We start from the raw sequence: 16,453 nt of genomic DNA, 5'->3' as shown, positions 1-16,453 counted from the left end.
CCTGCCAGCAAAGCCAATGGCCAGGGATGATGGGGCGTTTCAGTGATTGGCTCATCCCACTCAGTATTGTCTACTGTAAGAGATTTTCCAGTAAATAGATAGTCGGGTTCTTCCAAGAACAAAAAAGAAGGAAGCTGGTAAAAGCACACCATTGCCCTGAAACTAGCAGTGAGCATGTAGTCAGACAAAAATCACAAGGGGGAGGCAGCATATAAATTTTAAAGGGCTTTAATGTGATTTAAATACCATGATGAAGTTTCATTCAGCAACAGTCTGGTCACCAAGTACAGCGTAAAATTATTCTCCACGGAGACGCAGTCCTACAAACTACTTTACCATCAGCCATCTGGCCCAGATTTAATAAGCGCAGTTCAGTGAGTGATATGTAACCCAGGGGGGTGTACTAAATTTGCCTAAACATAAGCATATAATCAGCTCATAATAAAAACCTGGACGCATCTCCAATTTTATATTGCGTTGGGAGTGTTCTTCAAAACCCAAAAAACCATTCCTTGCTTGTCAGTAAAAACCACTGTTTTCTCATTCTTCTGTTAAAGTAAGACACCTTCCGACAGAGAAAGGGAACCTCTGGGTTCTCCTATGAGGTTTCCTTGCTGTTGGCTAGAGGAAATTTCTGGGCTTGCAAGCAAAATGAATATAAAACTCAAGTCTTTGGCCTTGCATGGGTTTCAGTTCTGGAAGTTGATAGATGGGGAACATCTTTCAGCCTGTGGGTCAGAGATGCACAAGGTTACCCTTTTGAGGGCCAAATGGGAGGGCCACAGGCAAAGTGGGTGGGTTAAAATTTTAAATCCTCACCTTTGATGCAAATAATGGACATGATTGTTTTGTGTTGTTTTATTTCCCCCTGTCCTCCAGGCCTCTTTTTTTTCCTAGTGTGGTGATTGCACCCTCTTTACCTTTGTAAGCCGTGCCAAGCGTGGCTGTGTGGATGTTGACGTCACTCTTGCTGCCTTTCTGTTGTCATCTGTCACAAAGATGGTTCTTGGCCTGCATCAGCTTCGGAAACGATGCTTCACAGCAGTAGGTTGTCCCAAAGAGAGATGCTATTCTTAGTGCATGTCTCCCTAGCGCAGGAAATTCCTCCTGAGAGATGCACAGTATGCAGAATTCCAGCATAGTCATGCTGTTGCATTTGGCCTGCATTTCCGTGTTGCTTGCAGTCCTAACAGCTTGAACTGAAATCCTTGAAGGGCATCATTTGCTGATTTTTTTCTCAAAACTGATCTAGTTGTTCCCGCACTTTGGAGTCTTTGAAACACCCATGAAACTTCTCCAGAGAATTCAATCACTCGGTAAGAATAGCACTGTCTGCTGTTGATTCTGGTTTCTGCTTAGCCAGAGGATGCAAGTATATTATGCACACACACCCCAACCTGACTCCAACACACTCAGGAGCAGCTGGCTTTGCCCTTGCACTTTTAGAGCGAGGTCTGAAAGATGGCCAGTGATACCGACCACGTAAGCAAGGTTACAGGGCCAATTGTGATCGCTAAATTGAGGTGCAGACCAGGTCTTTTCCATGGTCTCTAGCTACCTACTTCAGAATTGGCAGGCAGATAGGACCAGCGAGGCAGCAGAAGTTGAAAAATGTCTGCCACTGATAGTATCTAATTGATGGAGGCTCATTGATTTGCTGCCCTTCCTCAGTAATGGTTCCAGGGAGACTTACAATAGCTGCACAAAAGGTGGACTACAGCTTCCATCATCCCTGACCACTGACCATGTTAACTCAGGCTTTGGGGAGTTCAGAGTCCCAACAACATCTTGAAGGTCACAGGTTCCCCATTTCTGGTTTAGAACCTTAAGAGAGGCCAGTCTCAGAATTGGAGAGCCATTGTTATGAACCTTCTGAGCAAAAGGAGCATATTTGAAACTACTTGGGAGTTTTGTTTCTTTGCCCTGGAAGCAAGTTTAACACTTTCTGTAACTTGAAAACTGCATTTTGGGAATTAGTTTAGAGGATCCACCTCAAGTGGATCAAATTCCAGTAAGCAATGCCAGATACAACAAATATTTCCTAATTTTTATCACAATCGCCAACAATACATGCTGTGTTTTAACACTGCTTTGGATTTTCCCTCTTAAAATTAAGACTTAGAAATCTGATGTGTTGCTACAAAGTTAACACAACGTTCAAAACAAACTGCAGCTCTTGTTAGGCATCTGTTGACATTTTAAAAATAAATTAGGATAAATAAGAAGAGGTGATGGAGGAATTAAAGTTCCCTTTGTTTCAGTTCCATGGAAATGAAATCTGATAGCTTGAGCTGAATAAGCCGTTGTGTATTAAGTTACTCAAGGACTGGGAGCAACAGCTGACCAACTGCAGTTCATTTACTGTTTGCTGTGAGGAGCCTTACTGGAAATTTATGGAGCAGATGGTCAAGCAATATTCATGGCCTTATGTGCCCGAGTTGTTTTAAAACCCAGATAGGAGCCTAAGGGAGGTATTCAACGTCATGCTAATTTAAAGTCGCTTAGTGGTGTTCTAGTTGCAGCTAGTAGAATGTCTTGCGCAAGAGGAGGTGCAGAAAACCGCCCTGGTTCTTGTCACTGGTTGTGCAACAGGTTGCTGCTGTGGTCCTGAAGCTTCCACCAGTGTTTCTGTCATGCAGCATTTTGTATTGCGCAATCTTTTATTTTTGTGCTTACACTAGTGCAACAGCCTTTGCCCTGGAGGCTGGAAATGGTTGAATCTCGGCCTGAGTCTCCTTGACATCTTTTGATATCTCTCTCTCGGGTAGTGATGAAGTGTTCCTGGATTAATGTATATTTCAATTTGATCACATTAAAACACTTTTCTAGTGTTTAAAGTTATCCACTTGACTAAACTAAATAAAGAAATTGGAGGAACTGTTTGCTTTTGATATGCCAACAATCAAATAATATTTTGTAATAAAAATACAAAATAGCGAGCTGTTTTCTTGCCTTCTCCGTCTGCCGCTGGGAGCTCTGCTTAAGAAGGCTGAAGCCAGCTTGGTTCTCGTCAGCGCCTTCTCCTTGGAGTCTTTGAAGCTGCAGGAGAAGTCACTCCCCCTTCTCCCCCTTAAGGCTGCTGTTCAGCAGGTGAAGCTGATTTCTGTCCCATAACACTATTCCCTGCCCCAAGGTGCCCCTCCACCTGTCAGATGGGTGCCGGCTTTCGGGGAACACAAGAGTGGAAGTGTTGGACCAACTGGGGGGAGGGGAGGCAAGGATATGTGAGGCACCTTCCCAAGAGAGTTTAATGAAGTCCGTGAAATTGGCTGTAGACCCCAAATCTCTCATGTTCTTTGACGATCACTCATAGCCAAGTAAGATTGGCTTCCATGAACACGGTCTTAACAGTGAGTCCATAAGTGACTGTGGAGGCCAATTCTGGATCCACATGTCCCTCCACAGTGGGGACATAGGTTTCCGTGCAGGAGTCGATCACGGTGAGGGTTTGCCAAACATGCCTTCCGTTTAGCTCATTTCTCCCTTTCATCCTGAGTTTGAGCGTCTTCAAAGTCCATGACACCTTTGCTAAAGGCTGTTCTCCAACTGAAGCACTTGCAGGCAAGTGTTTTCCAGTTGTCGGGGTTTATACTAATTTTTTTAGATTTCCGTTGAGACAGTCTTTAAACCTCTTTTGTTGACCGCCAGCATTATGCCTTCCATTTTTAAGTTGCTTTGGAAGACAGGCATAGCCCAGGTCTGTGAAGCTGCTTTTCAGGTGCTTGGAGGGGGTGGTGTGTGGCATCTGGGCATTGGCAATGCTAACCAAGCCCTGGCTCCGTCACCCACCTAAACCAAGGGAATTCTGTTTCCCGCGCAGCTGGCAGAGCCCCTCTTCGCTAGGCATGGGATTGCCACGTGCCCTGGCCTCCACAGGAGACTCACAGTCCCTCTCTGCGTCTCTATTCCTTTTTGGCCACCGTCAAACGAGGGCAATGGGACTGCCCTAATGATCCTAAGCTGAATAGCTGCCCAGCCCAGCTTCAGGTCCCCCACCAAGTGCCCCCCCCCGAACCCACCGCTCTCAACCGACTCAATTGCCTCCTCCCCAACATTCACGCTCCCTTTTCAAGCCTCCTCCAATCTTCTCTCTCTCCACCAGAATTCCACTCACTCTCTTCCCCGCTCCCTCCCTGCTTGACATTCCCTTAGTAACTCTAAAAGCATTACCTCAGTTACCCTATTACACACAATATTTCTTATAGATTTGTGGGGGGACCCCACCAAACCCTGTGAAGGGAAAGGACTTGGTATTCTCCTGGCAGACGTGGGGAATGGATGCCCAGTGCACCTGCCCTGACATTGCTCCCAAAGAAAGCTTGGCCCACCCACTTCAAGATGAGAGCACCTCGTTTGTGCTCTCATGCAGGAAGGTTCTCCCATTTTCCGTTTACGCTCAACTTGTGTTCTCCCCGCCCCATGAAAATCTTTCTTCTGAAATAGGTAAGAGGAAGGGGAATTTTCTTGATTTACAAAAGTACGTGCATTGTCTCTTTTTTCAAGTTGTGTTTGGTGTGTAGTAGCCCATTCACATGTTCAGGGATTCTTCCCTCAAAGCAACCCATAGCATAGAGTTCTGCCATGCTTCAAGGATACCTTCTTCCTTCCTGGATCTCCATTGTGCACCACTGTGGCTCCTGCAGAAGCGCTCTGTGTAAAAAGAACAGGTAATTGATGATGATGATGATGATGATGATGATGGGCGGGGTACAAATAATAAACGTTCTACAAGTGAGACCAATGTCAACACACCCTTCAGTGATGTCATGTGGACGAACAGTAGCAAGGAGAGTTGGCTCCCAGGTCCTTTCTTTGAGCAAGACCCAGAACATTCATGTAAATAAATGTAACCCATGTTCATGGCCTTTCTACCACCCTAAAAAAAGAAGTAGTAAAGGACCCCTGAAAGTTAAGTCCGGTCACAGACGACTCTGGGGTTGCGGTACTCATCTCGCTTTACAAGCCAAGGGAGCTGGCGTTTGTCTGCAGTTTTTCCGGGTCATGTGGCCAGCATAAGCCGCTTCTGGTGCAATGGAGCACCGAAACCAGAGCAGCGCATGGAAATGCCGTTTACCTTCCCGCTGGAGCGGTACCTATTCATCTACTTGCAGTTTTTGGTGTGCTTTCGAACTGCTAGGTTGACAGGAGCTAGGACCAAGCAATGGGAGCTCACCCCGTTGCGGGGATTCAAACTGCTGACCTGATCGGTAAGCCCGAGAGGCTCAGTGGTTTAGACTGCAGTGCCACCCATGTCCCAACCTACAGCTACCCATAAAGTCTTGCCTCTGAAAAACTACGGGTAGCTGTTCTACCTACCTACAGCTACCCGTAAAGTTTTTCAGGTGTAAATTTTCATTATCATTAGAATTTATTACTTGCACTTCACCCTAAAGTCCCAGAGTGGGTTACAACTATTTTTTTTAAAAAATGAGTAATAGTTAAACGATATACCGTATTTTTCGCTCTATAAGACGCACCTAGTTTTTGGAGGAGGAAAACAAGAAAAAAATATTCTGAATCTCGGAAGCCAGGACAGCAAGAGGGATCGCTGTGCAGTGAAAGCAGCAATTCCTCTTGCTGTTCTGGCTTCTGTGATAGCTGTGCAGCCTGCATTTGCTCCATAAGACACACACTCATTTCCCCTTACTTTCTTACTTTCTGGGGGGGGGGGGGGAGTCTTATAGAGCAAAAAATACGGTATGTAAAAACCCTGTCCATTCCAAATATTCCGGGCCATTGCCTTGAGGTGGTAGTGGACTGAATGTGGGCCAACAAACAAGCTGAATGCAGGCAAGACAGGTGCTGTGCGTTTGGGGTTCTTGGATCTGGGAAATGGGGAGCTGGTTGCACTGCCTGAAGGAGCCAATGTCTAGTTTGGGGGTACTCAGCGCTGCCCCTTGAGGCCTGGATGGCCTCCATGGTTAGGGTTGGGGTTTTGCCAGCTATGGGCCTTCTTGGACAGAGAAAGCTTGGCTAGTCAAGCGCTGGAAATCTCCCACCTGCTCTGCTCATTACACTGCTCTTGAAGACTGGACGCTACAACTATTGGCGAGCAGGATACCAACTAGTGCCACAGGTGGAGTGCCTATTACATCTGTTTTTAAAAACCTGCACTCTCAGCCAGTTTGTTTACAGACCCAATTCAATGAGATTTTTCTGATACACAAAGCCCTAAATGACTTGTGCCCCAAATATATCAGGACAAGTGCCTTCTGCCACATTAACCTGCCCAAATGTTGAGATCTGAGGGCAGGGACTGCTTGGTGCTGCTTCCTAACAAAAATTGAGTGGTGGGAGCACAAGGGAAGGTCGTCATGGTGATAGTCCCTAGACAGAGATGAACCTTGTATGTTGTTTTGTCAGCAGGTCAAGGCATACCTCTTTTAGCCAGGTCTTTGGAGAGGGAACGGGACAAGATTAGCGCTACCTCCTTTCCCTTACATGTCTTGAGATTACTGTGTAACACTTTCACAGTGTTATTGTGGTTTTATTCAGTGTGTTCTACCTTACTGATTTTAATGTACCCTGCCCTGGGACAGTAGGTGAAGGCTGAATAATAAACACAGACAAATCCACCTCTCTATCTTTCATTGAAATATGTAACACATGTTCAAATTTTAAGTAGATAACTGTCCTAAACTTTGTTGCTAGAATTTGACTGATTCCTTAGCATGCACTGGTACGACACAAATCTCCTTACAAGAATGAATACTTTTTTTATTTCTTGCATGTAGTTTAATAGTGATGGATAGCATATGAGATAAAGGTCATTGTACTTTCTGTAGTTTTAGATTCCTAGGCTAATTTCCTTCTCAAGAAGGTCTGAGTAAAAACAAACAAAAACCAGAGTTGCCAATTGTTTCAGGGTGGGGGGACGGACCCTCTTTGTTTGTTCTATCCTGTTTGTTAATTTCTGTGGGGTAATCTATGCAAAGAAGCATTCTGTCCTAGATTCTCATCCTCTGCTGGACACCAGCTGTCGAGCGTACTAAAGATGAACTTGGATCCCTGCAATTGAAGGCTCAGAGGCTAGAGTAAGCAGTTTAAGACAGTATTATGCAGTCCACGGCCACATGGTGGAATGTTGTTAGAATCTGATCCCTTTACCAATCCTCGGAGCCAAGACAAGAGAGGACTGGTATTTTCCACAAGTAAGAGAAAAGTAACTACTGAGAGTCTGCCTGCTCAAGGAATTGCTGCCTCCTTTTGTAAATAAGAGTTGAGATTGTGCAGCTGTGTGCGGGCATTGTTTTCCATTAAACATCTAATCCCCCAAGAAACCATTCTTTATCAACTTGCACCTCATTGTATAGATCACACAGGTGTATGGCTATAGGTTTCACGTTGATCCTTAATGCCAAACACTGAAAGTCTTCACTAACCTGCATATGATGGGGGGCTTATTGAGGCAGCAGTTAATTTCTTGTGCCCTGAGCATGAGCCAGTGTGGTGTAGTGGTTAAGAGCGGTAGACTCGTAATCTGGTGAACCGGGTTTGCGTCTCCGCTCCTCCACATGCAGCTGCTGGGTGACCTTGGGCTAGTCGCACTTCTCTGAAGTCTCTCAGCCTCACTCACCTCACAGAGTGTTTGTTGTGGGGGAGGAAGGGAAAGGAGAATGTGAGCCGCTTTGAGACTCCCTTCGGGTAGTGATAAAGCGGGATAACAAATCCAAACTCTTTTCTTCTTCTGAGTACTGGGGCAGAAATTTCAGGGGGCAACAAGTCACCTCTTCACAGGAACAAAGCAGCAAGGCTTGGCTTCATGGTGAAAATGAGGCGAGCCATGGTGTTGCACCAGCAAATGTCAGCAACTACAGTGGTGCCTCGCAAGACGAAATTAATTTGTTCCGCGAATTTTTTCATCTAGCGAATTTTTCGTCTTGCGAAGCACAGTTTCCCATGGGAATGCATTGAAAATCAATTAATTCGTTCCTATGGTCAAAAAAAGTCCAAACAAAGCCAAATTTGGTACAACAAGAGTTTATTAAGTGCTCTTTAAAGTCACACATACTGTAAAGAGCATTTCAAAATTCAAACCCAGATTTTTTTTTAAAAAAACAGCAGAGTGGCCCAATGGTCACAGAAAATCATAAAAATGCAGAAAAAACCACACAAGCTTCCAGATTCTTGCAAACCCCTTCCCAACACCAAGTCCTTGAATTCCAAACACCCCAACCCAAAATCCAACCCCCCCCAAAAAAGATTTAAAAGCTTAACTTACCAAATGGCTGCAAAAGAAGTTTTGGAAAAGCTTCAAAAATCACCAAAGTCTTTAAAAACCTCAAAAAAGGCTACTATGTACACTGCGTTCTATGAGTTGCTCCTCGAAGTCAAGTCGCAACTGTATTAACAGTGTTAAGAAAAAGGAAACAAACTTGCAAGACGTTTTCGTCTTGCGAAGCAAGCCCATAGGGAAATTCGTCTTGCGAAGCAGCTCAAAAACCGCAAAACCCTTTCGTCTAGCGAGTTTTCTGTCTTGCGAGGCATTTGTCTTGCGGGGCACCACTGTATAGGAATCAGACTTTAGGAAGTAGATGTGGCTCTTTTTCCAGCTAGGGTAGTTAGAGTGTCATAACCATCCAACAGATTACTTGATTAGGACTTGCAAAGGAATAAAACTTCCAAGAAATGATTGGGAGGCTTGGGAGGCAAAATTACAATGTTTTGGACTTTTTAGTTTTGGGGGAGGGAGATGAGTTTGGGCGGGGGGAGAGATGATGTGATAGCAGTGCATGGTGTGAAGAAAGTGGAGACAAAAGGAAGGACTTCTTTGATGAAGACTAGGGCTGCCATGTGTTGGGCAAGTCAATAAGAAAATCTCTTTTTTGGCATTTGTCTAAAAGAAGCTCAACAATGTTGTGGTCTTCCTAAGAAAGGCTCAACAACTTTTGGGGTGTCCTTTTGAAATATGGAGTTAATGTTTGGAATTTGCTCCTCCAAGATGTAGTGGGGGGGTGCCAACTTGGATGACTTTAAAAAGGGGTTAGACAAAGTAATGGAGGATAAGAATGGCTTGCAAGTCATGATGGCTATGTATTCCCTTCAGGATCAAAGGTATCGTGCCCCTGAATAGAACTTGCTAAAGAACAACAGAGGAGGGCTATTGGGCACATGCCTTGTGGGCTTTCTAGGGGCATCTGATGGTCAGCTGTGGAAACAGGATAGCGGACTGCATAGGCCTTGGGATCCATGCGCTCTTATTTTATGCTCTTCCAAAGACCCCTCTTTGTGCTTGCTGCACTAAGCGATCGTGTCTCTACTTGCCAAACGTAACATGGGAAAAACCTCAGCTATTCGATTGCTTATCCTATTGCAAAAAGTAGTGTGCGACTTCAGCCCTTATTGTTTAACTGGGGGCTGATTGCTCGTGGTTTACGTCTGGGACGAGCTGATAAAGTCTAGTTTGTGTTTTTCACCAGCAAACTGTCAGGCCGGGCAGAAGATCTTTGGTACTCTTGTCTATCAGACTCCAAGGCAATTGATGACATTACATCTGTTGTTCGTTTCAGATCTGCTGAGCCCCATGAAAATCAATAGTTTTCCATTATCAGGTCTGGCTGGGTCACTGGTCTGTCAATGAGCTGTTACAATTGGCGTACAAGGGTGAACCTGACCAGTCAATTGCTGCTGACAAGAGGAAAACATGCTGACAGCCAATAGAACAAGTCAGAACACAGATTTGCACTTCATCGAAAGAGGCTCAGAGCAAGGCCATTGTCGAGATGTAGGGCACACAGAGTTTCCGCTCTGGGAGAGACTATGGTGTAACCTTTCTAGGGAATAAAATCCTGGTCTGATGCAAGCTATTCATAGGTGAGCTAAGATTCAAATAGAGACATTTGCTAGCAAGTGAACCTGCAGGCCATAGGCCCATGAGGTCTGACATCTCAATTTTTGCCCCACTCTTTAACACGCTCTTCCAAGCTTCTCAGCTACCATTTAAAAAAATGTTGAGAGATCATCCCAATATTAGGATATTAATTATTTTCAACCTTTTATTAGCTCCTTTCAAGTATTAAATCCCGGGCTTTTCACATTATTTATGCCTTTAGTTCTGTTTGATTCTTCCAGAATTCAACGTTCATTTGTGTTCTCTCATGAAACAGGAAGAGGAGGGGAGGGGAGGGGAAAAGCACGCATAACTCCCTAGTCATCACTGGAAGTCAAAATTAGCTGGGGTGGAGGCCGGACTCCTCCAAAAAGAAATCTTGTGGATTTTAATTTTTTTCCTGTGGTAAAGAGGGAAAAGCAGAGCTGAGTGAAGCCGCCTTGCTTGGGAATAATAATAATAATAATAATAATAATAATGAGATGAAAAGTTGCCGTTTGACTTGCAGCATTTGGTAGCTCGAAACCCCTATCAGATCCCTCATAGCATTAATTAAAAAGAACTTATTTTTTTTAAATAAATGAAGCACGGTTTAGACGCCCCCTCCACCTCCCCCATATCTATCCTCCACCTCCTCTTCTCCCATGTGAGTCTGTGGGCTGAAGGGAATTCAGGTTAATATGTTGACACACTTAACAATGTAGGGTCATGTTGCACCGCATGCTTCACTGGTTTGCTTGAGCGCCGCCTCTGACAGGTTCCTAATCAGCCACTGCCCTAAAGGCAGAGGCAAAAGAGAGGGATTTTAATTACTGCTCCAGCCCAGGCTTTGCCAGCATTAAATTGAGACATAATTAGGCCTCCGAATTTTAATAATTGTCCTAGCTAATTGGGCAGACAAGTGCGTTTCAGCAGCATGGCGTGATTAGATAATTAGTATTTCCAAATGACAAAATGGGGCTCTTGATTACAAAGTTGAGAGAAATGAGTTAGGGGGCGGGTAACTGGGAAGGAGTGGAGGGATGGAAAGAGAGAGAGAGGACAAGGTAGCGCAGGAAAGCGGCTCTTTACGAGTCTATTAGGAGAGAGTTTAATGGTGCAGGTAATTTGGTAGCCATTCAGAGATGCCGGAGAGCTCACTTGAGAGAGATGTGAGCGTTTTGGCTGCAGAGGGCAGCAGGCTGAGGAAAGCCGGCTTTGAAACTCTCTGCAATGATATTATTTGGGGCCTTCATGTGTTCGCTGGTGGTGGTTCACTAGGCCCGTTCCTGCAGGTGGTGCATGAACCTCAGAAGGAGCATCTCATGGGCCTCTTTCTTCAGCAGTCTTAACTCACCAAGCTTCCTACGCAGCCTGCTGTGGCATGGAGGAGGGGGGCGAGAGGTCCTGCAGAGCAATGGCCTGGCCAGGTAGCACAGCTGCCTTGGGACATTGAAAGGTCAAGGATCTCATGATACCTTCAGCAGAGTTCCTCACAGCAGCTGCAAGTAGTTTACAAGTGAGGCCTGCAGCAAAACCTTATAGTCTGGAGTGGTCCCAGACCCTCCAAGTGTCCAGGGACGCCCCTGATTTAGAGAAGCCGTTCCCCTTTCTTATTTGACCCTATTTTCCTTAGGATGTCCCTATTTTCACTGGAGAAACGTTGGAGGGTATGTGATCCTGTGCAGGATTCCAGTTTTTCCAGAATTCTCCATTCTATCCCTCTTTATGGTCGTCTCTCTCAGCACCTCACTAGTCAGTATTCTGTGGACACTGAGCCATCCTGGTTTCCTCTCAGGATTTTCCTCTAAATATTTTTTCGACCTGCAAACCTTGGGGTCCCCTCAAGGCCTGCTGTTAGCACCTTCCTATAATTCCTCACTTATAGCCCACCCTTTCATCCAAGTCTTAAGGTGGCATACACAGTTCTCCTTTGCCCCACGTTTCACAACAACCCTGAGAGGTAGGCTAGGCTGAGAGACAGTGAGTGGCCCAGGTTTGCTAAGTGAGTCTCTTAAGTCCTAGTCTGGCACTTTAACCGTGACACTGGTTAAATAACATTTAATAACATTTCTGCCGGCCCTCTGCAAACTGTGGTTGAAGACATCCATTAGAAAGCCGTAGGTATCTTCTGACATAGCTAATGATATGGACCTACTAACCCTCCCTCCCTCAGTAAAAAAAAAGTGTAGAAAATATCAGTAGACTCTGAAACAAAAAACACATTATTCCTCTCTCCCGCCCCGAATGTAGCACATGATGACAATGATTGTACACTCCAAGGGTTATCACAACATACTTGTAGTACAAGTGTAAGTAGCACATTGCTACTATTTAACCTCCATGTGCTATGGTCTTCCCACCATCAGAGGGCATAACAGCGCACAGAATAACTACCCAGCAATTCTGAGCCTTCTGCATTGTAGCTGGACAGCTTGTTGCCTCTTCTCCTTTGCTTAGTTTTTCTTCCAGGTCAATGGGCAACAAGATGGCCAATGTGGCACAATGTAGTTAAGTGTTACACATTGTTTTATGCAGTACATATTGTCACTTGGGTGCTGCTAACACAGAGGTTTGACCTCCCTCCCCCCCAGGTGGCCTTCATTGTCTCTCGAGACAGATGGATGCCAACAACAATATATTGTTGCACACCACTCCAGTCTCTGAGCGGTGTGAGATGCAGGGGTCCAGGTGCTTACCCAGGGTTCGTGTATCCTTTTTGGAAATGAGGCACAGCAGAGACTGTGGTGCCTTTATGATATATGGTTTATTTACACATATATACAGTGGTGCCCCGCAAGACGAATGCCTCGCAAGACGAAAAACTCGCTAGACGAAAGGGTTTTTCGGTTTTGCATTGCTTCGCTAGACGAATTTCCCTATGGGCTTGCTTCGCAAGACGAAAACGTCTTGCGCTTTTTTTTAAAAAGCCGCTTGAAGAGGCTCAGTTGCGACGGACCGTGCTTCGCAAGACGAAAAACATCGCAAGACGAAAAGACTCGCGGAACGAATTATTTTCGTCTTGCAAGGCACCACTGTATCTGAATCTACAATGGAGAGTTTCCCAGAATGACACTCCAAGAGGGTCTCTTGCTCTGGGGGATAGGAAATAGTTTGATGAAATTATGTATACCATTGAGAATGTGGAATATAATACTAGTACTTGAGATCATCCAAGAGGGTCTCCTGCTTCTCCCTTCCAGTAAAATCAAATGCCTGTGTATTTAGGAGAGGCAAAAGGAAATCCTTCATATATAAAGATGTGGTGGTAGCCACTGATTTAGATGGTGTTAAGAGAGGATTAGACAAATTCATTGAGGATTGGTGTGTCAATAGTTAATAGCCATGATGGCTAAATAGAAGCTCCATGTTCAGAGGCAGGGTGCAGTTGAATGCCAGTCACTGGGGAACAGCAGTAGGAGGGGGTTCTTGCTGTCAAGCCTTACTTGAGGACACCCTTGAGAGATCTGGTTGGTGACTTTGTGAAAGAAGATGCTGGACTAGATTCCCACTGGTCTGGTCCACAAGGACCCTTCTTGTGCTGCGTGCCACTTCTTGCAGAAAGGAGTTGGCTATTCCTTAAGTTACCTGCAAGACCTGAGATGAAGGTAGAGTTGGGCATTTGCCAACACCACTTGTTGAATGAGAACAATGCAAGTCTAGCAAGAACGGAGGACGTGAATTGTGTGCTCAGGATTACTTCACATTTATCCATTTTAAGTTTCTGTTCTCTAGTTTCCTTGTTCTCTTCTAGGACCAGTTCACTCACGCCTGTGGTTACATCATCTGAAAAATGAATACTGATTCATCTAAACGAACACATTCCTTTGAAGAGTGAGTTGAGATGATATGGACCAACCGTTGCTGTTCTGCTTGGAAGTGGAATAGCAACTTCGCTTCCAGACTTCTGGAATCCAAATAACATTCTGTAACAAGTTGGACACTCGCCCCTTACCCAGACCCAAGGAGAGGGTTCAATATTCCCTCTCACTCTTCCCCTGCACTGCAATTTAGGGAAGAGGAATAGAAACCGATATGGCAATGCTACTTAGAAAGGAAAAGGTTAAGGAGATAGAGTTGATTCCTAGAGAGGAGGAATGACCCACAGAGGACAGAGTAAATTCTGTATTGGCCATAACCAGCCAGAAAAGCTGAATAGCTGCACAATGGATCAGCTACACCTGAGGAAATTATGCAATGGTTCCGTTGTGCTAAAAAAGCCCACATTTTATTACCTGTGGGGTCGGGAGGGTAGCTGAACAGAGAAAGCATAGGCACATGTTTTGAACCTGATGTCATGCAGATGTCTTATAAAAAAGTAAGTGAACAAAGCATGGCTATTCTACAGTAAATGCCCAGGGTAGAAGCAGCCATGGAAGGTCTACCTGTGATGTTCGGCCTGTGGTGGACTCATTATCCAGGTAGGTTGCCGTGATGCTGATCTCAAATGATGCATATGCAGTAGTGGCTGGTGTCCATTGGGAGTGGCAGGGCAGAAGGGAGGACAATAGTAGGTAGAGTGAGAGCCAGGGGTGAACTTTGGTAATGTGGTGTCCTGAGTGAGGACAAAATTTGGCGCCACACCCAACTTTTAGTAGGTACCCCCTTGGCAGCCTTTGAGGAGGAAGTGTTCACAGCACCCTGAATCTGGCACTGCCAGACCAATGAGAGCCAACTAATTCTAGTTTTGTTTCCATCCTCCTCCCTGCTTGGTTCTGTTGGGGCATCATGGCAACAAAGGCGATTGAGACTGGCAGCCAGTGCCATAGCCTATGCTAGCTGCACGTTTGTTGTTGTTTAGTCGTTTAGCCGTGACTGACTCTTCGTGACCCCATGGACCAGAGCACGCCAGGCACTTCTGTCTTCCACTGCCTCCTGCAGTTTGGTCACTCATGCTGGTAGCTTCGAGAACACTGTCCAACCATCTCCTCCTCTGTCGTCCCCTTCTCCTTCTGCCCTCAATCTTTCCCAACATCTGGGTCTTTTCCAGGGAGTCTTCTCTTCTCATGAGGTGGCCAAAGTATTGGAGCCTCAGCTTCACGATCTGTCCTTCCAGTGAGCACTCAGGACTGATTTCCTTAAGAATGGATAGGTTTGATCATACCTTATTACAGACTATTTTTTGAGTTATTTCCCTTTCTTTTTTTTAAAAAAAGGTTTTTGTTGTTGGCATAATTCTGCGTTGTGTTAACCTTTCTGATGAATAAATACTTAAAATAATATCTGAACCAATGATTGACCGCTTAGTTAATCAAGTTTGCCTCATTTTTAAAGAAGACTAAATAGATGCCAAAGTTGCTGGGTCCAGGGCAGGAGAGGAAGAGAATCGGTATTAAGTCACTCAAGAGAGGCTTTTCCGAAGGCATGGGTCCGCTGAATTTCTTCCAAAAGCAACAACTTTTCCATACGTCCAGATTTTCCCAGACATTATAGGCATTTCAAGGGCAGGATTGATGTCCAGGGGAAATTACTGAAATGTGTCAATTGAAAAATCACGTTTTGGGGTTTGTCTTTTAAAAAATGCTGAACAACTTGTGGGTTGTTCAACAATTTACAATTTGGATGGTTTCCTTAAAAAAAGCTCAACAAGGTTTTTTTTTGTGGGGGGTCTTGGTTTTCACTTTTTGAAATAAATATGGCAACACTATCTGTTTGGCAGTAGCTGGGCTCCCATTTTGAGTTCACTTTTTGCCTTCCACAGATAAAAATCTAACACCCACGAAAGGAAGGTGTAATATCAGACTGTCACAAAGATTTCGCCTGCCTGTACACAATGCGAGGGTTTCTCTCCCCTCCCTGCCCGCTTTTTGAAGAATTTCTTTTATGACTGATCACTCAACACCTTGTTGGCTCTGATTGCAGAAAACGCACCTTATAAATATATGATAACCACCCTGTAATAGGGAGTGTGACAATTTACTTCACAGTGTGCTTCAGGCTGCTAATTGATCGTTTCAGTCCAGGGACTATGCAGAATAAATTACAGCCATCAAAAGGATATCACAGTTCATTTTTGTAGAATGGTGCCTGTGTCGCTTCTTGTTCATCTTTTGTCGAATAAACCACATTAATCCGATGCGCTTGTTATTAATCTGACTATTCAGACGGATCTGCGCGCAGCCACAAGGGGGCGCTCGATTTGCATCCTTTGGCAAGCCATGCCTGTTTAAACCTACCTTGATCAGATTCCGGTTCTTTTGTAGAAGGGCTGGATTATGCAAGACAGTGTGACTACTGGCTGTGCTCCACTATTTTATAAATTAGCAGGAGGGGGAAAAATACATAGAAAAATGTTTTTTTTATGAGATTTTTTTTTCCTTCTTCAATTTTTAATTCCGCATTGAGCGATCAAAGAGCTGGCAAGTGGGTAAGAGATTAATCCTGAGCTGGTAAGCCCTTTAAATAGAAACTGGTTTTTTTGTTTCCTTCCAGTCCTCTTTAATTTCTTTATAAATGGTAATAACAGCAGCAATAACAACAACAACACCATCAAGATATGACCTGGTTCAAACCAACAGCCTACGTTTTGAGAAAATGTCTGAATCTGATGAAAGGCTCAAATAAAATGTGATGAGATGTTTTTCACTTATAGGTAATTCATCAAACACTCTTTTATTATGATGATTAAATAATAATAAAATAATA

General features: G+C 44.6%; 1 protein-coding gene across 1 annotated transcript in view; it reads left to right on the top strand.

Moving 5' to 3' along the window:
- The window catches only part of ZNF644 (zinc finger protein 644), a 96,412-nt gene that overhangs the window by 62,378 nt on the left and 17,581 nt on the right, over nt 1–16,453 (top strand). Inside the window, exons 12-13 of the transcript XR_014527904.1 lie at nt 930–4,667; nt 13,563–13,642. The gene's annotated coding sequence lies outside the window, so the exon portion shown is untranslated. The remainder of the gene's footprint in view (nt 1–929; nt 4,668–13,562; nt 13,643–16,453) is intronic.

This window comes from Podarcis liolepis, assembly GCF_965112155.1.
Source record: "Podarcis liolepis genome assembly, chromosome: 6".
In the NCBI taxonomy this organism is placed as follows: domain Eukaryota; kingdom Metazoa; phylum Chordata; class Lepidosauria; order Squamata; family Lacertidae; genus Podarcis; species Podarcis liolepis.
This window is presented reverse-complemented; position numbering and strand designations above follow the sequence as displayed.